Below are 26,591 nucleotides of genomic sequence, written 5' to 3'. Positions count from 1 at the left end.
TAATTTCTAATAAGAGACTGATGGAGCCACTACTCCAGCACAGGTCTCTCTCTTTGTATGCTCTCCTGACTCATTTGGCTCTACAGGTTACAGGCTTGTTAGTCAAGGGAACATCAAGGTCTAGGCAGTCTAACAGGGCACAAGACTTGCCTAAAAAGGCACTGAACTTTTTGCTGTGTAAAGAAAGACATTAAAGGAGCCTACATGCAAACAAGAGGCTTTTGTCTCTTTTTTCTGCTAAACTGTGACTGAAAACAGCCGGCAGGGGGGAGATGGGGTGAATATTGCTCTGATAAATGGCTATTCTTTGTCATGGCAAAGTCACTACATTGGGTCTGCTAGAGTTCTACCAGAAGGCGTGTCTTGTGAAGCTGGTTTTGAAGCTGTCAGTATGTAATTCTCTCATCTTTGCAATTCTTTTTTTCATATTTTGCGAGTTATTATTTTCTCTAAAGCTAATGGGCAGTTAACATGACAGGTCAGTTCCTTGCTGGCTATAAATCTGTGGTTTACAGATGTTGGAAATGTAATCTGGTATTTTTCTCAGTCTCCAGACACAAACACTTCTTTGGCAGGAGGTCTCCATTTTAATCAGAAAGCACACAGATTTCTTCCAAATGTATGGTCCTGGATAAGTAAGCATTTTCAGTACTCTGTAAGCAGAGAACAAGGGTGCTTGGGAATATTTTCCCTCATTCTGGTAACACAGATGACACAAAATTCATACTCTGTTACTTCTAAAATGATAATATTCAGAAGACAGTTCATGTCTAATCATATCCTACTTTACCAGTTCTGACACCTTCTTTTTCTCCTCTTTCAAACAACTTTTAAATGAACTGGGTTATTCTACTCAGAGAAAGTTTCTCAACGACAGAGATGGAAGTTGCATCTAAATTTTATTCTCATTGTTTTCCCAAGATAAAAATCGAGGCTTTTCTAAGATGACTTGTGACATAGAAACATCTTTTCTTCATCAATTGAAGATGTTACAGCTTAACATGTTACAGCTTAACAATTAATTAGATTGCCAAGCTTTTTTTCATGAAGTGCCACTGAACTAGGGGGACAACAAGCTAGAGGCTACATAAACTTTATCTAAGGTGTATCTAATAGTTTTATGTTTAATTATATGGCTGCAATTAAATGGTTCCTTTGGGACCCTTGAGATGCATTTTGGGAACTCCTTAAGCTAGTCTGATTTTTTTTTTCAAGTAAGGGATATGGAATGAATGTCTATGTTAACTGAGAAACAAGGTCATCTTAACAGTGGTTTGAGTTCTTGTAGAAGTGAACTATGTAAAACAAGTTAAGATCAATTATTCCTAATTAGAAATTGATGCAAATCAAAACAAAAAAAACCAGTCCAATCCCTAAAATAAACCATTCCAGGTCTGCCAGTAGTTTTCCCCTTCCCTTCCCTTCCCTTCCCTTCCCTTCCCTTCCCTTCCCTTCCCTTCCCTTCTTTTCCCACTTTGCTTCTTATTACCTAAACAAGAAAAGAATTCTGTTCTTAAGGAATAAAAATACTTTCACCCCACAGACTTGAATCATCTGGATGATGTATGTCTTCTTTCATGCTGTTCTCTGAAGAAAGGGGCACTTTGCTTCTCGTAATATCTATGCATTCAGTGGCTAAATTGAGGAAACAATTCTCTAAGGCCATAAATTAAAAACAGCAGTGAAAAAGAAAAGAAAAGGAAAGAAAAGGAAAGAAAAGAAAAGAAAAGAAAAGAAAAGAAAAGAAAAGAAAAGAAAAGAGAAAAAGAAAAACTAAAGAAAAGAAAAGAAGAAAAGAAAAGAAAAAAAAGAAAAAAAGAAAAAAACATATAAAATAAAATAAAGTAAACCAAAATAAAATAAAAGCCAAAGAGGAGAAAGCAAATTGCACTCCATCATCTTTGAATTCAGAATACTTTTCCAACCCAATTCCACTCTTTCAACCCTGGCGGTGATGGTTCCTATGACAAAGTAATTTTTGGAAATGAGTTTGTAGCACCGTGGCCTTGCTGCAGATATCTCACATTATTTCATTTCTCATGACTTGTGAGCTCCACAATGCAATAGTAGTAGTGCTTAAGGTCTTGTTGGTGGCTTGGCAGACTTCTGGCATCCTTTTCATTTGGAGCTTAATCAGGAAACTGAAGTTGGGTAACAGGATTTCAAAATGAACCCATGAGGGGGCTGTGGATCTAATTAGAATCCATCCAGCACAACTTCTTGTTCAACTACAAAGAGCTCAGCTAGCAAAAACATAGCTTGTGTATGCTCAATGAAAGTTAATACATTCACTTTGCTTTTATCTAACGTTCTCATCGCTCTGGAAAAGATAGCCTAGGGAAGTTGCAGAATCTCTATGAATGAAAGCTTTTAAGAACATTTTAGATGAACATCTATCTGGAACAGGGCAGTTCATACCCCCTTAGAGGAGGGGTATATGGGTAGATGAACTCTTGAGACCCTCTAAGCCCTGTCATCTTCCATGCTGCTATGATCCAAATATTTAAAGATATTGTAGGAGTAACCAGCTCCTCTCTTCTAAATCTGAGTGCTTGTTCACCCCCCACAAAAAAACCTGCACACTATTTTTTCCTGTAGCAGTGGCAATTAGTCCTTTATTCGGAAAAAATTACTTCACATTTCAACTGTTAAGGCCATGTAGGCTTCTAACAAATGATGAGGTCAACTAAGAGTGAAAAGCAAGTGCAGCAATTGCAAAATTAAAAATGTGCTTTACTTTAAGTCTATCAGGAATGCAAACACAAGCTATGAGGAATGCAAAGTAATTTAATTAAAGCTCAGTTAAAAACTAGCAATATTATTATAAAAAAGAGCATAATTTGGCTGAAAGATTCTTCTCTTTCTCGTCTTCTCCAATGGCAATGAAATCCCATCTTCCAGTTCATTCCTTTTCTGGAATCTGATATTTGTCATGACTTTCTTGTCAATGCTTGTATTACCTTTGCTTTCAAGGCAATGTCCCACTCAAGGAAATCCTAGAAACCAAATAAATTCTGGCTTATTCAGACTCAAGCGAAAGGCATATCTCTTAATTTTGGCAAATTAATGCATTTCTAACAGTGTTCTTTACAAACCCGTTTTTGGTGAGGTGTTCTTGCCACAGGCACGTACAATTCTATCCAGGAGCCATTCCCTTTGAGTAACATATTATTTACATCTTGGGAATAATGCTTTAGATTTGTCTGTGCCAAATAATTTTTTTCCACTGTGGCCACAATCTTGCTAATTATTTGAGACTCTCTGGCAATGTCTACAGTACTGTCAGAGACAAAGCAGCATCAGTAAATGCCTCTTGCCTTTTAATCAAATCTATGCCTATCCATGTTTAAAATCACACTTTAACCAGCTAGATAAATTCTCAGAAATTTGATGAATTCCAAGACATTTGGATTTGTCTCACTCTTTTTTTCCACATTCACTGACCTTTATGAAACTTAAACCAACAAGATGGCTATTAGTGGGAGTTTTGTGGATTTCTCAAAGACTTCTTCCAAGATGTCTCTTTTCTGGATGTTTCTGTAGCATTTTTTAGACAAAACCAACTGTTCCTTCACAGATGGCTTTTAAACTACTTAGCTAGCATCTTTGAACTCTTTGGCTTGAATTGAGTTGTCTGAATTCATATGGCATATTTCTTCCCTGTCTAAAGATCTTCAGGGCTCCTTTCCCATTCACTTTTCAGTCTTCACTCTCCAAATATTTTTGAGAAAATAAAAGATTTTCCCACAAAGATCTTTTTTTAATGATAATAAATTAATGCTCATGTATGTATCCCATCCATAACCAATTTCGGCTGAAAGAAGGCTATATCATATGTCTTCCTAAATGCTTGCTTTTTCTTACTTTGATTTGGTTACAGTAGAGGTAACAGAATCCTAAGAAAGCATTTTACAACAGCAACCTTTTTTTTTTACTTATTCACTGGAACACCTGCCAGAATTAATCTCAAGAATGCCTATGCTGGAAAGCCTACTTTACCCAACTCATTAAAAGTTGCTTAAAAAGCACCTTCTTGGGAACTTAAGACCTTCAAAATTCAAAGCTGCCACTACTGTCTCTCATGTCATATGGTTTGCAACTGTGAAACTCATCAGTGCGTGACAAGATATTATTGCTATTAGAATTCTTCTCAGCCTCTGGAGGTGATATATGATGATCTGTGTGATTCTTGGGTGCCGAAGTCAAAGAAGTAGAGGTTCCCATGGGAGGAGCCACATGATTTGCTTAAATAAACATTGCTAATTTGCCCTGAAGAAACCTATGATCCAAGCAATGTAGGCATATTGAAAGACTACTCAAAAGCTTAGCTGTGCACTACTATCTCTTGATGATACTGTTAATTTTCTAATTAAGCAATTTCTTTGACAGACAAGCCACTACCTCCTGCTCCAGTTCTGTGAAAGTCTTTTTCTTTGTCACTCCTGTCTGTTTTGTTTGTGGTTTTTTTGTTTGTTTGTTTGTTTGTTTTTTAATTATTCCTCCCTTCTAAGTTTCTTTAATACCAGCTTTGTTACTGGACTCTTGTCTTTACAGCTCTTGTACAAAGTATTTACTGGAACTGTTGAAAATCAAATTTAAGGAAAAAGTGGACAGCAAGTGCATTTATTACCATAGTATTGTGAATTCACATATATACATGTAAAATTAATAACAGTATTATCAAACCTGCCCTCTGGGTAGTGCTCCAAACCCCTCCATTGATGATAGAGACGTGACAAAATATTGGCTTTGTTCTTCCTAAGCTAGTTCAAGCAGCAACATTCAGAATCTGACAGTTTTTTTCAGAAGTCTGGATATTCTGCTATACCTTTGGCTTCATACTAGAGTTTTGAATCTAAGGCAGCACTAATTAGCTTCACTAGAAGACTTTCACCGATTCATCAGCAAGGGAACTACAAGGATACATGTCCCTTTGCAGGACTCAAACCCAAAAAAAACCCCTAAACCCTCCATACTCCTTCTGCAAGTAACATGAAAGCAACCCTGTGACTTTATGAATTTTGAAAATAAAGGGGTCCTTAAGGGCAGCTGTCCTTCCATCTGTCACAGTGTAAAACATGGAGGATTTCAGAGGACTGCATCCACTTCTTATTGCTATTTCACTATACAAAGCATCGGATGTTCATGAAGTGCAGGATATATCCGATGTCCTTTCTTGAGGATGGTCTTAGTACCTCTGGTTTCTAATTGAACCAAGAGGTTAATTTGAGATGGTCAGTTGACCTCCTGTTGGATGCATTTTAAAAAAAAGGTAGTGATAACAATCATATAATAAAAGGGATTCTCCAGAGAAATTTTCTTATATTTATATTCTTATGTTTGTTACTAGGAGAGCAAATCTAAAGCCAATACAGAAACAAAACCAACACACTAAGAGGTTAGATTTAACTTTCCCCATACTTTTGCCCTCCTTGAGTTCACCTACATTAACAAAGATATTAATGGTGCTATAGAGCTTTCCTAACTATTTCTGGAGGGGGAAGGGAGATTATTTGATTCCTTTTTTATCACAATTTATGTCAGTATAAAACTTATAGAGATTTCCAGAAACTAAAGGAACATGATGTAGAATCACAGGAAAAGTGTAAAATCAATATCGCCAGGTGTTTGAATGCTGCACTTGGCAGCCCCTTTCTAATCCATAGTCAGTGCTATATTTTATGTATATAACTGAGACTCTGTTGTTAGATATTCTTCAAACCCAAATAGCCTGCACCAGTACAATGGTCACAGAGACAGAAGGGTTTCTGGTTTTGAGGTGTAATGAAGGATTTTGCAGTAGGCGTCCAGGCACTTTCTGTAGCCACGGAAAAGGAGTGAAGTACCTCCAGGCTGCCTGAAGTCTCTGGAAGTGTCTTTGTTTCCCGATATTAGAAGTCAAGGTTAGTTTTGCTCATAACTTACATGTCTCATTTACAGTGATGAATCCAGGCTCAACAATGACCATTTTTAGTTGGGGGATGTATGTTTGTCATAAGAGAGTGTCAAGAAGAAATTGCAGAGCCTTTTTGCTTTCCCTCTCTTTCCGCTTTCTTTCAGGAATCCTGGCAGAAGCCAGACATAGCTAAAATCTTTCTTGTGCATTCTTTGCTTCTCAAAATAGTAATTGATTTAAAATCTGTCAAGATCTCTAACTTTACACAATCAAAACTGTGAACTGTAGTTAGATATGTGTCTAGCTATGAGCCCAACATCTTGTCACTAGAGAAGGTCATTTGACTGTCAAGAGAGAAAAATGAAACACTAAGGGCTGAAATCCCTAAAATATTCAACATATGTCTTAGTATCAACAATGTTGCTAAGTGGAAGACTTGGTGATGGGTAGTCTCTGATCCTATTTTTCTGTGAAAGCTTTTGCAATGAGATTTCATCCCATGTTTGGCTCTAAAGAAGGTCAGATCTTTTCCTGGTTTTGATTTTGGGTAGAAACAAACCTCATGCAGTTTGGAGGAGGCTATGTGACTCGCATTCGGTTCAGTTCATGTGAATTGCAGGGAACTTTCTCAATATCCTTGTTTGCTGCAAGTTTTATACTCAAACAAATCTAAGATTCTGAGCTTGTTTATTCTGTTTAGGTGTTTAGTGCACTACAATCATCACCTTGTTCTGCTGTAGTCTCGCACATAGAAAATACATTTACACTCTCTCTCACACACAAAGAGAAACAAACAAAAACCCCTGCATGTGTATGTATATTTGTGCTTATTCACTAGCTCTGTTTTATACTTGGCTTGTAAATTATTTGAAGGTCCTGTATTTGCACAATAGTTAAATGAAATCCTGATCTGTCACTGCAGCTGTTTCTTAAGCACTACTGCAATACAAACACAAAACCAAACACAAATACAAATACAAATAATAGTACTGCTACTGCTACTAATTAATAATAGTGGTAAACACCATTATCTTTGTCCATGCCAAGGGCATGAACAGACTTAAAACTGTTTATTTACTGGTTTTCTTATATGTCCATAGTGTTATTATTTATTGTTATTACTACCAATGCTACTACTAATAAAGTACATTTAAGAAAGTATTAATTAAAGCACTTTTAAGACTTCTTGTGCCCTAGGCATGGGCAAAGCTAATGGTGCTGAAAGGATGTTAGCAGATTGTAATTTGTTGAAAACAAAGTTGAAACTCACATATGTCAACAAATTTCTGTTCGGCGAAACTGTAATTGATGTATGTTCAAAAAACCCCCAAAGAATCAATGTAGCATCCTTTAATAAGTTATGGCCTCTCTGCTGAAAAACTACTAACTCACTGGCTGTGCCCTTGTGGGCTTAGATTCAGCCTTTCTAAATTTAGGTACCTAAGCGAAGGATTTAACTTGGGAGCCTGGTCTCCATAGACTCCCTAGGCAGTAAATGGAGAGAGACAGGCTGCTTTCGAGAGTCAGGCAGATCTAAGCAAGACTGAAGCCCCCCTTGGAGGACTCTCTGGCTACAAAGGGAGCTTAGCACTGAGACTCCTTTTAGCTGCCCCAGGTAGGTGTGCAGAGGTGGGTAGGAAGGGATCTATGCCGTTGCAAATCAAAACTAAGCTCTTCAGAGCTACCCTATGCTTGTCTTTCGCCATGGACTGTAGTGTGCGTGTAGCTCGTTACCAGCCTTCTGTGAGAAACTCCTTTGCAAATGGCTGAGGTAAGGTATCTTTTGTGAGTAAAAGAAAATGTTTGAACCAGCTAGAGAGTTCACAACCTTGACACAAGGCCAGGTTGGATGACGTAGGCTCTTATGACCAAAACATTATTTTCAGTGCTTCCAAGAAAGTGAAGGCTCTGTGTTTGGACCAGATTTGATTGTTCATACTGATACTTGCAGCAGCTTCCCTGCCAACCTACTTAGTCAAACCAATAAAGCATCTTTACAGCACCACCTTACCAGCCACTATTGATTCACTTGCATGTGCTACCTCAATAGTAAAAGGCTGCTAGGATTTACTCCCTCTGTTCTTTCCTTCTCCAGGCAGTCATTACTCAGTACAAAACCGCGTTAACCTAGTAAAGTTGTTGCTCTTGTTAATACTAGTTTAGCAAATTATCGATCCAAATAATGAGAACAGGAATTATTTGCTCCTATTGTACAATGTGCAATTGCATATACATTTTGCCCCAGTAATTCTCTCTATAGATCTTTCAGTGGTGCTAGACAAATGGATCATAAAAAAATAAATAAATAAAAATACCAGGAAGCTGCCTGAGGTTGATGGTGCACTTGAGCTGAATCCAAACTTTATTGGTATTTCTCAGCTTCTATTTGAAAACTTATAAACACTGCTCTTTGGAGCTTTACAGTGGGTTTTTTTGCTTGTCCGGCAGAGGTATTAAGTCAGTTCTTCAGTTCTAATGAAACTGATGTACAGCCCATCAACTCCCCATCACACCTGTGCAAAGGCAGCACAATGTCAATGATGCCAAAACAAAATGAATGGATATTGCAAAATACATTTCATATGCTATTAGAAAATGTAAGCTGGAGGTTGACAGTCCCAGGTTGCCCAATGTCACACCTTGCTGTCATTTGCAAACTTCCCTCCGTCCCATGTTTCTCTTTTTTAACACTTTAATGAAAATTGTGTAAGTATATTCTCATATTGGGCTCTTCAATGTGATAGCAAAATTTATATTTAGATACCTAACAATAAATAGCTTGTTCTTCATGGGAGCAGAAGAAAAACATACATGCACATACCTACACACACAGTATGGTCTGTTGGAAAATCTGTGGTTCCGTGTTCCTTCCCAGACCACCTTCCCTCTTTGACCTGTTTAGCCAAATTGTACCTCTAGTTTTATTTTGTGGCTTTAATTTGTTAAATTTATGTGTATTTAAAGTAGTATTTCCTACACACAATACTGAATACTACCTTCTATGTGAGTATTAATTTTGAAATCAGAAGTATATATTTGTAATTGCTCTTAATCAGATGTGTATTTGTTCTATCCCATGAAGTCCCGATTCCATCTGGTCTTCCATTCTTGCTCTACCATGTAACCTAAGCAAACTCAAATTTTAGAAGAAGAAAGGGCTCAGCTAGCGACACAATTTTCTCAGCCAGTGCTATGCAATAAAAGCTAACCTTTCACTCTATCCATCTTCTGCTGCCTTCTTTGAGCGAATTCAGTCATGGTAGAAGACTACTTACTGTTCACCAATGGAGCTATGGTGTTCAGGAGTGGAATTGTTCACAAAATATTACCTGATGCAAGTCCGAGACAATTGAATGTAAACTTTCCTTCATTTCAGCAACATCAATTTGAATGCTGTCAAAGCACTCTCCATCAGAGAAAGAAATAGTCCATAAATAAGTTGTTGTTATCATCATCATCATCATCATCATATCAAATAGCATTCCCAGTGTGGTTAAAGGAAACACAGCATGCAAGGAGGAATAAGAATTTTCCATCTGAAGGTTATAAAAGAGTAAACAAAGTCATCACTAATTTAAAACTCCTTTGGGTAAAGGAGTCTAGAAAGCTGAGGTGTACTTCTTTTGGTATACAGGCTCTCATCAGTTAGTTATTACACAAAAGTCAAATATCCCCACCTCCATGCACTTAGACAAAAGTGAACAGTCTGGATCTGATTTGAGGTTTGGAATCCCAGCCTTGTGGAGTCACCTAGCTCACTCCAGAGGTAGGACCTTCAGTCCAAGAGAGAAGTGAAATTGCAGACATGTTCTTAAACCTGGCTGCACCCTGTTCAAATCCACAGCACTGAAAACTTCATCCTGAGATTTTTACATCTCTTACACATTGGACTGGGAACTTCAGTATCTATCTCAGAGTACCACTCCTGGATTTAGGAGTCTAAAAGTTAAGTGCAGAGTCCTTCAGCATCACCATGTTTAAACGATGATTTCAATGTCATCTTTTCCTTCTCGTGTATTTCATTCATTAGAATGAGGGTAGAGTCAAATTAGATTACTAATCTATTTGGAAAGAACAAAGAAAAGAGAAAAGAAGAGGGAGAAAACACTAAGAGTTAAGCCTTATACTGCTGAACAAAGTGATGCATTCAGCAGGGCAACTACTGTCAAAAAGAGATCATAATGACAACAGGAACAAAAAGCTGGGCAACAAAGACTTATCATACACATGAGTTAAAGATTTCCCTTTCCTACAGTTTCAGATGGAAATTCCTCATTTTCAGTGTGTGTTCTTTTTTTGTTCACACGTGTAAATTTAACCTAACCTTTCTGTTGAAGTACCATAATCTAGGCAAAGACATTTAACAATAGGTGCTATCCCAAATGAAATGTACAGATTATGTTTGTTCATTGCTTTTCCTAACCCAGTGTATTGACAAAATTTCAAATCCTCTATCCTGGGTGTAAGTTAGATTGTAGAAACTGGAGATGTTCAGGCTAGAAACTTAATGTACTTTAAATACAAGACTGAATGCACTAGTCTTAATTGATCAGTAACATAAGTGTATTTTTCCTTAAGATTTGCAAGCTATGCAATTAAAAAATAAACAATATAAATAAATGCAATTTTTGTGATTCCTTTAGTAAGGACTATCTATGCATTATTTTTTCCTCCATGCTTAAGTCTTTCTCACTAAGGCAGCATATATTTCAGTTGTAAAAGTTCAACAACTTCAATTTAGCAAAACATGCTTCATTAATTTTTACAAACATTTCCAAAATAAAATAAGAAAGAAGTTTCCCTATTAATTACCCTGAGGAAAGGGAGAAATTCTGGATCAGTTCTGACAGTGGTTAACTACAGATCAGAAAATGCTGTACTAAGCATAGGAAATAAACACATGAAGGCAGAATGCAACCAGCAAAAGCTACATAAAGCAGACAGGTTTGTGGCTATAAAATCAGGAGCAATCTGAATACTCAGGCAAAAAGGCTGCAGTTTATAACTGACCAAACAGGAATGAAGAAAAATGCTTGACAGACTTGATATTGAAAACAAAAAAAAGTAATGTGGGTCAAAACAAGAGCATCTGTAATTCCCTCTGGGTAATGTGTTTCAGCAGCAAATGCATTACAGCATGTGACCATACCCATGGCAAATATTCTGTGCCTTTGGTCGTTGCCTCAATGCTTCCCAGAAAGTTTACATTTGATAGTGTCTTGTTATATGAGTTTTCAGCCTAGCTTTTCTACATACTAATGGAAATAGAATACTAATGGCACATGGAGAATAAAGAAGTGATTGGTGACAGCCAACATGGCTTCACTAAGGGCAAATCGTGCTGGACAAATTTGGTGACCTTCTATGTGGGTTACAGCATTGGTGGATAAGGGAAGAGCAACCGATGTCATCTGCCTGGATTTGTGCAAAGCATTTGACACTGTCCCGCACGCCATCGTTGTCTCTAAATTGGAGAGACATGGACCTGATGGATGGACTACTCGGTGGATAAGGAATTGGCTGGATGGTGGCACTCAAACAGTTGTGGTCAATGGCTTGATATCCAAGTGGAGAGCAGTGACGAGTGGCATTCCTCAAGGGTGGGTATTGGGACTGGTGCTGTTTAGTATCTTTGTGGGTGACATGGACAGTGGGATGAAGTGGACCCTCAGCAAGTTTGCTGATGACACCAAGCTGTGTGGTGTGGTTGACACACTGAAGGGAAGGGATGCGATCCAGAGGGACCTTGACAGGCTTGAAAGGTGGGCCTGTGCGAACCTCATGAAGTTCAACAAGGCCAAATGCAAGGTCCTGCACATGGGTGGGGGAAATCCCAAGCACAGATACAGGTTGGGCAGAGAATGGATTGAGAGCAGCCCCGAGGAGAAGGACTTGGGGGTGTTGGTTTGCGAGAAGTTCAACATGACCCGGCAATGGGCGTTTGCAACTCAGAAAGCCAACTGTATCCTGGGCTGTATCAAAAGAAGTGTGACCAGCAGGTCAGCGAGGTGATTGTGCCCTCTACTCCACTCTTGTGAGACCCCACCTGCAGTACTTTGGCTCCAGGGCCCCCAACATAAGAAGGACATGGACCTGCTTGAGCAAGTCCGGAGGAGGACCATGAAGATGATCAGAGGGCTGGAGCACCTCACCTATGAAGACAGGCTGAGAGAGTTGGGGTTGTTTAGCTTGAAGAAGAGAAGGCTCTGGGGAGACCTTCTAGCAGCCTTCCAGTACCCAAAGGGGGCCTACAGGAAAGCTGGAGAAGGACTTTTTACAAGGGCATGTAGTGGTAGGACAAGGGGTAATGGCTTTAAATTGAAAGAGGATAGATTTAGATTAGATATAGGGAAGGAGTTCTTCACTGTGAAGGTGGTGAGGTACTGGAACAGGTTGCCCAGAGAAGCTGTGGATGCCCCATCCCTGGCAGTGTTCAAGGCCAGGTTGGATGGGGCTTTGAGCAACCTGGTCTAGTGGAAGGTGTCCCTGTCCATGGCAGGGGGGTTGGAACTAGATGATCCTTAAAGGTCCTTTCCAACCCAAACCTTTCTATGATTCTGTGATTCTAATGTGACAACTATTATCAACAGTGTCTGAGTACCCCATCTGTTATTAAATGAACACCCTATCTGTCTGAAATGAACACCCTATCTGTCTGAAATAGTCTGAGCTTTACCCCATGTAAGAGAAGAGAAAGGCAGAAATTTGGTAGGAAAAGACACTGGTGATGAAGTTATTTCAGCCTGACAGCTACTGTCATCAGTAACAAAACTATATGTTCAGTACCATTGGATTCACCTCATGCACCTTTAGTCATATAGAAGTATGGCATTTCACTTGGTCCATCTTAGACATTCTTGGCCACCAGCTAGAGATGGGAGAAACTGTTTGTCTTCTGAAAGGTTTGCTCCATTGAGCTGGCTACTTTACTTCATTCACTTTTGCTATATTCTAGGGAAATAACTTAGATCACAACTCAGTTCCTGGGGTCTTAGGTAGATAAAGTGAGGGAAGACAATCCCATTCGAAGGCCTTCCATATCTGTGCCAGACTCAGGATGGTGATTCTGCTATACCATAGCCCTCACAATATCAAGACAAAAAGGTGTCTAGTGTCTGAATTCTCACAGTGAAACATAATTAAGCACCTCCAAAAAAAAAGGGCTCATAACAATTAAATGAGGATCCTCATCTAAATGTTCTTTCTTCTTCATGGACTTTTGAAAGAAAGCAGAGAGACAGATAACTATCAGGAAAGGAAAGTTTTGCTGTTGTGTTCTATAAGATTAGCAAAAAGAACTGATATCAAGAGTGAGCTTGAAAATATATTCTAAGTGGTTCTCTCCTTTACCTTATAATATAGGCTCATCACTTCTCAAAATGTTGAAGTATACAATTTTATATACTTGCAACATTTAGAGTTTTGTTTAGGCATCTGTAAAATTCAAACAGACAAATTAAGAAAATTAATGTCTTGGTTACATGGAAAATTCTAATATTTTGACATTCGGCACCAATTTGGAAAGAATTTTAGGTTTTTTTCTACAGGACAGTTTTTGAGATTTTAAAAAATTGTATGGAAGAATAATAATATCTTAAGATCTTTTAGGATACTTCTGTTAATTTTACAAAATATCAACAGCTTCCTACAAACTGAATGCTTCTTTCAAGTTATAGAAAAATAACCTGAGCTTTAAACACTCAGCCAGATTTTTCTAGCTATTTCAGAGTACAAGCTCAACATCAGGACAAAGGACCAAAGTTAACTTTCCCAAAAGGAACAGTAGCTTGATACCTGCCATCTGAAAAGCAGATAAAAATTATTTCAAAATTAACATATTTGAACAATCACATGCTCCTCTTCTTGAGATCTGAATAGTCCAGATTCAAACCAGGTTCAAGAACACATAATCCCATTAGTACAACGTTGTGTCCAAGCTGATAAAGTTCTATTGAGAGACCATTTTACCTGGCAAATTGGGAGCTTTATTTAGCAACCAAGCCATTAGTGGAGGGACCCAGGACAATGGCCATGTACATGATTTCTCGTCTTCTTCTCTTGCAGCACCTTTCACTCTTCTAACATGAATCTTACATTTGTCATATGTAGCATATATTCTGTAGCCTATTGTGTAAAGTGGTATCAAACAAAATATTTTGTGGGCCTTTCTAACCTCGATGTCTGTTATGTAGTTGCTCCTGATTGAAAGGGGTGAAGTAGGATGACTGACAAGTTATTTTAGTCCGGCCTTTACCATAGCAAAGTACTATGCTAAGGCAATACTACAACTAGGTTCAGCGAGACTAAACTGGAGAGGATGATAGAATCAGTCTGTAGCTACACAGACTCATCCACTGATGGCGTGGGCTGTTTAGCCTAATGAAATGCAGTCTGAGACTAGATATGCTCTCAATAAGCATCGTAGAATAGACACCTGAAAGAAAAAAAAAGGTATTTTATGCTGAAGTCCAAAGCTTGCACAAACCCAAATGACTATAATAAAAAAATAATAACTTTAATCTCAGAATTAGAGCAGACATCTCAACTTTTGAGATTTTTGTTCTGAAAATGCCTTTTATTTACTTCTAAAATAGAACTTAATATGAAGAAGGTTATGTGCCATGATGCCAACAGCAAGAAGGACTGGTTTCTACAACACAGGAGGGCTCCTTTATGCCTGTGTTTCAATCTACTTCCTCCATTTAGCCTGAAATGGGAAGCCAAGTGCACATCTATGTTTTCTGATCAGTTCCAAAAACCCCTTCCAGAATAATATTATAGGCTTTCAAAGCAAGTCTAAAAGAGACATTTATTCTTTCAAGATAGTACAAATTGGAAAGAAAAGAGAAGGGGAAAATAGAGAAGAAAAAACAGAAAAAACAAAGGAACCCTTCACTGCATTGTATTTACTGTTAGAGGCTGAAAAAGGTCTCTCATTAGAGTAGAAGAACAAATTTTAATAAAGCAGTGTATTAAAGAAAATATATTCTTATTTTAACTGTTTCATGTACCTAGCTCTTAGAATTTGGAGGCCTAACAAATTCCTCCATTACAATGTAACTTACAGTGATCTCTTTCCTAACTTGTGCTTTTTTTACAGATTTGTTAATTTCCATGCATATAATATATCTATATATATAAATTTTAAAAATTAAGAAAGTAAAACTCAGTCTCTGCATTTCAGTTACTGGGGGAAATCAAGGGCTTGGAAAGTCATTAAATGACCAATAAAAAGCACAGGTGGATCAAGAAAGATAAAAATCTCCAAAATGCAAAGTGTTTTCTTCTTTCCTCTCCTCACGCTCTAAATACCTATCACTCTAAGGTAGAAAAATGGTAATAACTCATTATATACACTTTTAGACTACTTTTCTGGGAAGAAAGAAGGTGGGAAGAAGGCAAAAATGCAAGAAAGAAAGAGCAGGGAAGAAAAGGGAAAGAGGAAGGAAGGAAGGAAGGAAGGAAGGAAGGAAAAGAAAGACAGGAAGAGAGAGAAGAGAGAGAAGGGAGAGAAGAGAGAAAGAAATAAAAAAGAAAGAAAGGAAGAAAGAAAAAGAAAAAGAAAGGAAACAGAGAGGGAAGAAAGAAGAAAGAGAACGAAAAGGAAAAGACAAGACTGTAAATTCTTCATTGCTGTCCTGTATGGCTTATCTGCTGTGATTTACTGTTGTGATTGTTGACTAGCTGACCACTGATTTCAACACAGGGGTATAGAAGAGACAGATTGACATGGGTTTCATTAAAATTCAAGAAACTCAACTCCGCAGAGAGCATGACTAACTTCCTTATACATGACAAGAATCCCCACAGATGGTTCTTCACCCTTGCTAAAGGAATTAAGTCTACCAAAAGAATCCTTGTCTATAAGCAGCCAATTCCCCAAATCTACAGGCTCATCTGCACAGAAATTCTTTATACTGTCATTCTTAAGTACCTTAGGGTAGCAGTGAAAGACAGGGAGCCAACAGGGAGTGCTGACTGCTGCCTCCACTACCCCTCAAGCATGCTGGTGGCATGGGGATGATGGGATTATAAAGTAAACATAATAAAACACAGTACTAGGGCATTCAGTGGCCACAGTATATTTGCTTGCTTATCTTTTCCCTGTAAGAGCTGGGGATGAAATTCTTATTACAACTGCACAGAGCCTGTGTACAAAATTGGCAGTTATTAAACCATTAAGGCAGTCCACAAGCGAATATTAAATTTAGTTTTCTATACCAATTAACTTTCCCTTTTCACATAATTCCTATTTTTTTCTTTTCTTCTTTTTTTTTGTGATTATTCTCTCAAGCTCTACATTTTATCATCAAATGTTGAAGCTCTCCCTCTCTGGCCCCCTGTCCCTCTCTCACTCCCTTTTACTTGTGCTTATACATACACAAAGCCTGTTAATAGCTGGCTACATTGTGTCACTAAGGATGAAGAAGCAGCAGCTACTTTTACTTAAAAAAAAAAAAAATCCTTCTGTCCTCTTTTTCTGTCAATCAAGCCAGCAGTAATTAAAAGGCAGGAGTAGGGGAGGAAAACAAGGCTTTTGCCTGAAGAACAAAAGAAACATTTAACAGTGGTAACAGAATAAAAAAGAAAATGAATTAATAAATAAAAGGATCAGCTGTTTCTATATTCAGAATGAGGAAACTCTTCTGAGGAACCTGGAAATAATGCTTTTTATGCATTTGTTAGTAAATGGGGACATTAGAAAAGCATATGTTTCTCATGGTATGAAACCTCTCATCTCTTGGTCACTGGTTCGGTCTAACACTCCTGCTGTAATAACAAAATTTTGTTCCTATCAGATCAGGCATGGTCTCTGAGAGCTCAGCAAGAAGCCACAGCTCCATGTCACTCAGTGTATTATGCATGAACATCATGCAAAGGCTGTTGATTTTTATAGTCATAATTCTCTGTGACATAAGAAAGGACTATCACTGTCTTATTGGTGTAAAACTGTGGAAAACAGTGATCATATCAACTGTCTCAAGAAATATCAACAGTTCTCAGCAGAGGCAATCAGCCAATATAGTTCTTCTACAAACTTCTAGATCAATGAATTAAATATAAGACCATCTATCCTCTTATCAAAGGCAAGAAAAAGACACAGAAATTGCACAGAAAGCTTCCACTGTTAGAAGATGACTGTGCAGTACCAAGGATATTAAAGTGAGATGGGAAAACTTATCACACTACTTTAGATACTACTTAGCAAATGTCATCTCCATTTCTATCAGTCTGCCATCTCTTGATAATAGCCTGTTGAATTCTCAGTACTTAGGGAGAAAACCAAATTCCTGTAAAAAACCTTTTCCTCCAAGGTGTACTTTTTTCAGAAATTTTAGATGTTCTCCTTAGTTCCTCTCTCAAAGGAATCATCATAACAGAGGATGTGTTGACCTGTGGCTGGAAAGGAACAATTGGCTGGGTGGATAATCCTTCTCTCATGGGTTTGCCACCAGAGGAAAAGTGTAGGTGCATCCTCAAACAAGTGTGGATGGCAGAAAGTACAGTAAGGCAATATGACTGGCTATAAAGTCTTACAGAGTTGGTAGACAAATGGTCAAATTCTTTCTTAGCCACATGGCCAGAAGATCGGCCACCTTTCTGCTTCCTGAGGGTGAGGGGCAAAGGCTACGGGCCAATTCCAAGGCTATCGCCTTCACCTGCATTTGCTGTGGCAGTGGCAGTTGCATCCCAGATACTGTCTGGATCCAAACTGAATTTAAGGGCATGCACTAGTGATTACAGCTATGAAGAAGGGGATCTCAGAGGAGAGTGTCTTCATCCATTTAGAGACCCTAGAAAATCTAGCGGGATAGAAGATCCTCCCTGTACGCGTTTTCTCTGTTACCTCTCTCATCAACGTTTGGAAAGCTTGTCCTCTCTTCAAACATTTCTGCTAGATTTTGAGGATGCTGCTTCCTACATGATCAGATTACTCTTTAAATATTGGACAAAGAACAAGACATCCTTTCATCATTCTTGGTCAAGCATCCCTCTATCAGTACACTGTTGACTCAGGGAGCTGTGCAAAGGACTGTTCCTTTGCACAAGCAAGAATAGCACTCCATTTCTAAGAAACATGTGAGGGAAACTAGCACTGGATCTAACAGTCAGCCACCCTGCCATCTTTGTCCTCTCCACACTGTAGAACTTTTATGTGATCTGCTGGGCCTCCAGGGCAACCTGCTGTGGTCAGCCACTATGGAAGAGCTAAGCTCTTAAACTAACTGTAAGAGTGTAAATGGGTCAAAAATAACAGAGGCGATACAGAAGATTGTCTTGGAAAACCATACTTTTTTTCCCCTGTGTTGTTCCTTCATTCTTTGAACTCCTTCCTTGTCATCTAAATAATCAGTGCCTGTGATGAGGCATTCTTTTTAGAAGCAAATCATGAGTACAAACTGAGTGGTCCAGCATAGTTTACTAAAGGAGCCCTTTTAGTCTCCAGAACTGGAACTGAATCAATACATACTCCAAAAACTGTTGCAAGACTAGTGAAACTAGTACCTAGCGAAGAGGGGTCTCATATCTCCAGTCTATAATTAATTTTTATTTCAAGTAAGAAAAAAAAACATTCTCAGTAGACATCACTCACATTGAGATCAAAGTATCACACACTGATTTCCATCCTCCCTGAATTCATCTTGTTTCTCTTTGAATGGACTTTTTTGGGTCTCCCTAATGTCAGGTGACAATAAATTCTAGGGTTCAAGTGCTGTCTAATTACAGCAATGCATCTTTTAAAATAAAATTCATACTTAAAAAAAAAGAAAAAAAAAAAAGAAAAGGCTTAGTCCTTCTGAGGAATCCAGCTTGAAAGTGTATGTACTTTTGAGGTCCTTCTCTTCAATCTTGCTCTCCACCTGGCTAATTTTACTGCTTCCTAGATTGTAGCACACTGCACACAAGCATCATATATCCCACGTTCATATTTCTTTCCCCTTCCTCTGAAACATGTCTACCAGCTTTCTTCATTTCCTGGGGACCTTCTTTATCTCTATTTGTGTTTCAAGATCCCTGATAGCCGTATGCTTCACTCCCTACTTTTTCTGATCAGCTCTTTAAACCAACGTTGCAGTAGATCATAATCCACTGCTGTCAGAGAAGGTCTGATATTTTCTCCATCGCGAGAATTTCACCAGCCCCAGGTAGTAGGAGCCACCACAAAGTGAAAAAGCAACCCTCCTCCCTCTGCTACTCAGCCTTTTAGCAGAACAGAGCAGAACATAGTGTAACACTCAGAAACATACAGCAAACCCGAGCAAGCAAACAAAACAGATGCCATCTGCCACAGTCTGGAGAGCATATTCCCTGCCAGCCTCAATTCAAGACAGCCAGAATCCATTCAACTTAAAGGCTCTAAAGGAGTTTTTTATCATGTCATGCTATATCAGTGTTTTCTTTGTAGGAAGAAACAGCTGATAGGATCAGTATTTATTTATTTTCATGTTTTTAAAGGTTTTTATTTGCTATTTTCCTTTGAGAACACTGTGTACAGGTACTGGAGTCTTCTACATAATAACAGAAACTGAGGTCCCAGAGAGGGTCAAAACTTATAGTGTCAGTTTCTATTATGTGGAGGATAAATCAGGAAATTCCTTTGTCCTGAATAAACTTACTCCTCTCTTCAACCATCACCAATGAGATTAGAAGCCAGCTCATATCACCCTTGTAGTATGTGGTGAAATTTGCTGTATCTTTATCTCTATGTCAGGTTATTGTTATTGTCACAAATGTCCAGTTTGGGGTAGGGGGATGAGGTTCAGTCCTACCAGGAAATAGTATAGACATGGAAAAATTCAATTATGCAGCAGACTGGAATTGTTCTTGAAAGTATAGGCTCAGGAAAGGAGCCATCTTAGAAGTTTTATATAATAAGCATTCTACAAAATATAAGCACCATATAATAATTTCTGCAGTAGTACAAATGTTCAGGCTTGTATTGGAGATCTTCTTGAGTGTATAATGACAGAAGCTTTTGTCATCTGTGCTTTACCACTTCAGTCCAAGTAGGAATTAATGCCTCTGGAAAATACTATTATAATGTAACATGACACAGAATAATCTCTCAGCAGTTGTGAGAAGATCACCCTACATCACAATGTAGCAACTGCTAAGGGTAGGCAGAATTATAAAGCTAAATGTGGAATGTTGCTTAATATTAATATAACTTCTCTTTCCTACAGCATTATAAAAAGAAAAACTGGAATTCCATGGTGGAAACCTTATCTTGAATCAGATGTTCTTCAGTGGTTTCTAGCTGCCTATTCACACTTAGACTTTTGTCTTCTGTCAGTGGAAAAAATACATACCACTAAGCACTTCTGGAGAATCCTCTTTTGAATTAATGATTATGAACAATGACAGTCCAATAACAATGAATGACATCAGAATATTTTAACTCACATAACAAGGCACACTCTTGAGTGGAAAGAAATGGTCTCCCTTCTTTCTCCCCTTACTGGCAATATCACAAGAGGAACGCACTCCTCATCACAGCATGGGAAATGAATATCTACCACCGCTCGTATCACCAACACAACTGCATTCTTCCCTACAAAATAGTTCATCACTCTCATAATTCACTTAAAAAAAAAAAAAATTAATTCAAATAGATCATGCCTAAAAACTTACTTTTTCAAAGGACACAAGTCCCATATTAAAAGGCTGGCATCTGAATGCAAGCCACTATCTGGTGACTATGGAAATCAACAAAATCTTGCTAGTGCTCCAACTAGAATGTTTGTTGAGTATCAATGATACAAGATGTTTGTGTAAGCCATATAAGTCCATCTTTGCAGAGTAAGAGGTGTTAGTGCTTTGAACGTCAGCAACTTTTCTCTTTTAATAGAGAATCTTGGGTCCAACCTGATGTGTTAGCTAAGATGATAGCAATCACATTTGCATTAGGTTATGGACTTATCAAGGGAGCTTTAAAAATAAAAAAAAAACCTTTAAAATTTCTCAAATGAACCTTATCCAATGAAGGATGTTTGTATAAAAGCTGAGAAATCGCTGCTTGCTTAGAGCTATCAACATAAAATCAACATTTACCTTAACAGCACCACGTACAAAATGATTACATTCTCTGTATAGTCTTGGGGAGGACTTTATTGCTGGGATTCTACATATTTTTCATTTAATAGAAATCATAAGTGCACAGAAATTTTGAATATATACACATAATCATCTTTTAGCATCATATAGCATCAATTTAGCCATCTTCCTGGTTTACCCCAAATTTTATATTTCAAGAGCTGGCAGGATTTTAACTCAGAATTGTGCAAAAGCTGTACAGCTTTTCCTTAATTTCTCCTGCCTTAAGTGCCTCTAGCTGAACATTCAGAAATTGAAGTGTCCCAAATTAGTGACCATGGCTTGAAATTTTGATTCTTTTTTGGTTTGTTAAAGAGGTTGTCATCTTGTCTCTTTTTTGGAAAGCATAATGCACCTTATGTGCCTTTGGAAGCTGTGGACATTGCAAATATAAGCTCTCAAATTTAGTGAAATATCTGTTACAGAGATTATTTGTTGCAGTTTATGCCTTTCATGAGAAATAGATGTCCTTTGTTATAAGAGACCATGAACATGCTCAAGTAAAATGTAGGCCAAATGGCAAATAAAATTGGTCTAGAGAAATCAAGTTATTATGGAAATTAATATTGGCAATGCTTATATATATCTCCCATAGCCATTTAGGAAAAAAGAAATTAGTTATTATAGTATTTTAATTTTTTAAGTACAAAAAATATGTACAGTTTCTATAGAAAGCAAGAATGTGTGGCCAAAAATGTCTTAGCTAAAAAAAAGAATTCAGTGACAAATGTTCTAACAGACTTTAATGTATTTTTATTGAACATTTTAATGTATAATTTATCTTTTTTTTAATTAACCCTTTTCCAAACACATGTAATTTTAAAGTTTCATGACATTCTCAATTTTTTTTTTCCTTTGTTGTTTTGTTACCCTCATAATTCTATTTAATATTTGACGATTCAGATAGAAGTAATTTTTGTCTCTTGGCTCAAAGTAAGTTTTGTATGCTATTGTAATTTTTTTTTTAAGTAAATATTATTTTAAATGGCAAATATTATTACATATAATAAATCCATAAATATTGTAAAAAGAGGTGTGAACAGCTCAATGAAATCTCAGAGATGTTTCCAAACTTTAACAAGAGAAGGGTGATATCGATATGAGTATCTTGTGGTTGCTAGTATCTAGATTTAGGATTGTTTCTAGATTCCAATAAGCAATATAATAAGTAATATCCAATGCACAGAAGTATGAAAATTATGTTAGAGAAATATAAATATAGCTAGTATTAATAACTTTGTTTTTTTCCAATGACAGCCTGAGACAAGAAGTGGGAATGTACTTTGATGGATAAAGCAAAGGACTGTCTTTCTCCTCTGCTATTAACTTGCTAAATCAATACAGAAAAATCGCTTAAGCAAACATTTTCAAAGTTAGTTGAATAAAAGAAAGCACTTCAACGTAAAAGTAGATGCTGTTAGAAGACCAAGAAGTTTCAAGGAGAACTTGAGTCACCCACGAATAACTCTGTTTTCATACTGTCACCTTCCAGTGCTGTGCATGCTCAGATAACTGACAATCTCAGCACAAAACTGGTGGTAGAGAGAGGGTGGAATGAAAAACAACAAGATGAAGGCGACAAACTTCTTGTGCAACCCACACCATGCTGAATTACAGGGTTTCTCTCCTGAAGGATGATGCATGGGTTATATGCAAGAAACTATGGAGCCTATGAGAGTAAGATCCATGAAATAGACTGAGTAACTGTTTACTCCAAAATATTTAAACATACTTTTAAAACAACCTGTCTTACACCTTTTTAGGGCCAGAAAGCAAGACGAGAGATAACTGTTCCAAAAGAGTAATCCCTGTTTTCCTGAAAATACAAGTCTGAGCCTTCAGAAATCAGAACACATTAGATCTCAAGTCATTAAGCTCATGTGGTAGATTTTGTAAAGATAAGAGCTGTTTATATTTGCCCTTGGAGGGAGTGATTTCTGAGTCAGAGTAACCCAACACTATCTATGATTATGAAGAGTTTATTTTCTTTTTATTTAGTTTGGGGTAGAAGAAGATAAGAAGGGGGTGACTGTTGTGGCAGTTTGGATGAATATAACAAAAGATCAGATAATAAAACATCTGTTAAGAACATGTGTTGGAACTCCAGGGTATACACTGAAACTAGTCAGTAATATCTGTGAGTGAATGAAAGAATGAATAAATAAATGTATAAAATCATGATTCCTTCCATCATCCCTCCCCTATGGAACCCGCAAGGATTTTTTAAATCTTGCCAAGGGTAGAGGAAGCTAACATCTCTGCAGCTGTTATTCAGTGCAACATCTTCATATTGACAGATCTATCAAACTAGAGAGGAGTTCAACACTAAAGAAAATACGAAAGGCCACTGTAAAAGAGAAATCACGCCCCAGAGAACTTTGTCAGTGAGAAAAGGTGGGGAGGAAAAGAGAAGCTCGGAGAAATGAAGTGACCTGCTCTAGGGCCCCCAAGAATGCCGGAGATAGGAACTAAGTCATGGCTTGATGGTTTCTCTCTATTATATGTGTTGCATTTCAGGAGTGTAAATGAGTACAAAACACTCTAAAAAGTACACATGCGCTAGTGTGTACATGCCTCAGTTTACTGTTACAAAACCACCTCGATGATCCAGGATCATCTCCATTCCAGAGGTAAGAGGTTGTGATTTTATCATTAAAAAAAACCCCGCCATTCTCTCCATGGATTCTGATGCCATGATTGGTACACCACATTTGCCATCACTTTGCTGTCCTATCAAAAATTACTTTTCTACTTGCCCTATATTAGAGAGCATCTCATTAATGAATGACAGGCATGTAAGTGGACAGAAAGGAAGAAAATAATTCCCAGGAAGTGTAGAAATGCTATGAGGTCCTGCAGGAAGCCTGCAGCAGTTCTAGGAAGAGAGCCAAGATATCCAACTTTAGCTAGATGTTGTTTTAGTCAAGCTTTAGCCAAGAACCCATTCTTCCTCTTTTGGAAACAGGTGGCTGCAGTTAAAAGCAATACAACCCCAATCACTTACAAGCTAGTTATCTTTAAATTGTTTCCTTGAAATTGGATGATGATGAGATATTTTCTATGTATCTTTCCCTCTTTCAGTTTCTGCTCTGTCTGTTTGAGTTTCTCCTTGTAGGTGTATTGCAATAGCTGCTGGCTAAAAGAACTAGCCAAGGGAATGCAGACATTCTCAGTTCTAACTAGGATACTGGAAAAAAAGTATTATCCTCTGTCTTTTTACTTATAGTGCTGGAGGGACATTATAGTGGCTAACCGTAAAGATAGATTAAAAAAAAATTTGTCACGTTCCTTTCTCCGTTACGTGGATGGCACTGTGGAAAATATCAACAAAATGATGTAAACAGGTCTTTATGAACTTCCTAAATGATACCTTAACAGCACCACGTACAAAATGATTACATTCTCTGTATAGTCTTGGGGAGGACTTTATTGCTGGGATTCTACATATTTTTCATTTAATAGAAATCATAAGTGCACAGAAATTTTGAATATATACACATAATCATCTTTTAGCATCATATAGCATCAATTTAGCCATCTTCCTGGTTTACCCCAAATTTTATATTTCAAGAGCTGGCAGGATTTTAACTCAGAATTGTACAAAAGCTGTACAGCTGATGAGCTGTACATAGGGCAAGTAGAAAAGTAATTTTTGATAGGACAGCAAAGTGGTGTACCAATCATGGCATCAGAATCCATGGAGACAGTGGTGGGGTTTTTTTCTGATGAGCACTAATACCTTTCCCTTTCAGTGGTGGCCATTTGGGTCCACGCTATCAGGAAGCACAAATAAAATGCTTGATATTAAATAAACATAAGGTAAAGTGACATTTAGGTTGACGCAAACAGCTCTTGGGGAAAAGGATTTATCAGCATAGGTAGCTTAAATCTACAAAGTCTTCAAATACTTTCCTGATCTTCCATCCCACAATTCCTGTACTGTTAGTACACATGAAACTGAAGAAAGACTAATTGTAGCATAGTTGTCATTTTTGACTTATAACTGTAATTGAGAATCAAGCAGAAAGGGAAAACAATGATCAGAAAGTCAGTTACTCACTTGAAGCTCTATGCTTAGGAAGATTTCAGTCTTCTGATGTAGCCCAATACCTTGCATATTCTTCTTTCTCTCCCCTTCTTAAGAGTGTTCTCCTTTGTGTTTCAGTGTACTTTCTACATTCTCCATATTTCAAAATTTAAGAGCAAAATATTCTAATAGGTTAATTTTATTTGAACATTAGCTTGAAGCTAACTGCATAATCCTTACATTTTCTGGGAGCCGGGGAGGGTGACTTACTGTTTATGTTATATCTTGCTTCTCAGGGGTTCCTAGGAGGTAAGGTAAATTATAAACTGTTGAGAGATGTTACTGTAGCAGCTATACTGATGTTTTCTATCCACAAGCAGAAACAGAGTGCAAGACTTTTTCCTAATGCCCTGAAAATGTGCTTGAATTTTGTCTTTAAGACATCATGTCTCAAAACTGAAACACTCTTTGGTCTTTAGTTTTTGGTCTCTGTGCTTTTGGATAGCTAGCACAGTGCAGGGATGTGCACACCTCATGACTGGACCACAGCCACACACTTCTGAATTGGGAACCATGAAACTGCCATTGGTTGGTTGTAACTTTCCCTTGGCTCAGGTTGGGGAAAAACCACTGAGTGATCTAGAGAAAAAAACGTACTGAACAGTATTACCAAACCCTTTAAATGCTTATTCTGGATTTTTTTCCCTGATTTAATTATATTTTAAAATAGAATCTGATCATATTAAACAGTCTATTTATTTTCTCCATTTCCTATGCTCACAAAAAAGGCACATCTGTTGGGTTTAAAACATTTGAACGAGTACCAAAACCAGTCATATATGGGCACAGTTCTCAAAGCAGAGCAGAAACAACTTTTTAAAATGTTGGCCTATGGGTTGAAGTCATTGTGTTTACCTAAAATGTTCTTACAACTGACACAAACACATGCGGGCATGCACAAAGAGAATCTATCGATAATTGCAGATTTACTAATGAAAAATATGAAATAATATGTCTTTTCTAGGGAAGTAATCTACTGTCATAGCCCAACATTTGCCCTCTATGCCTCTGGCACTGATTTGTTGAACAAAGGACCAAGTCCTCTGAACCAGAAGTACACACAACCCAACACAGCAGACCCTTAAGGCAGAGGAAGGCAGTATGTGATACCAGCTTCCTTCCAACTTTCCTGGATTCGCTGTACATATGTCAAGCCTGAGACATTAACTAGAAGAGGAGGCCAGAAGGTGGCTTCATTTGGTGGGGGAGTCATCCTTCCTGGTGAGCATGAAAGAATTTCTCTATGATTATGTGTATTAAACCTAAAATAACAGGAGAAAGGCATGGGACCTTCAGGAAGGTGGTGGTGGGGAGTCAACCTCAAGCACCAGAAAGGGCAATGGCCTCCAAAACCAATTTATTTGCACTCTTGGGAAGTATGTCGCTCAATTAAGCTGCAGAATGTATGAAAACAGCATAAGTGGCTGCCACCCTTCCTATAGAGAGGTAAAAATTGTCTATCTGTCACAAGTGATATATGCCGTTGACATACGGTGTGTTTTTTTCACTTAT

This window comes from Haliaeetus albicilla, chromosome W (assembly GCF_947461875.1).
Source record: "Haliaeetus albicilla chromosome W, bHalAlb1.1, whole genome shotgun sequence".
Taxonomy (NCBI): domain Eukaryota; kingdom Metazoa; phylum Chordata; class Aves; order Accipitriformes; family Accipitridae; genus Haliaeetus; species Haliaeetus albicilla.
The sequence above is the reverse complement of the archived record's forward strand: the minus strand, read 5'-3'. Positions refer to the sequence as shown.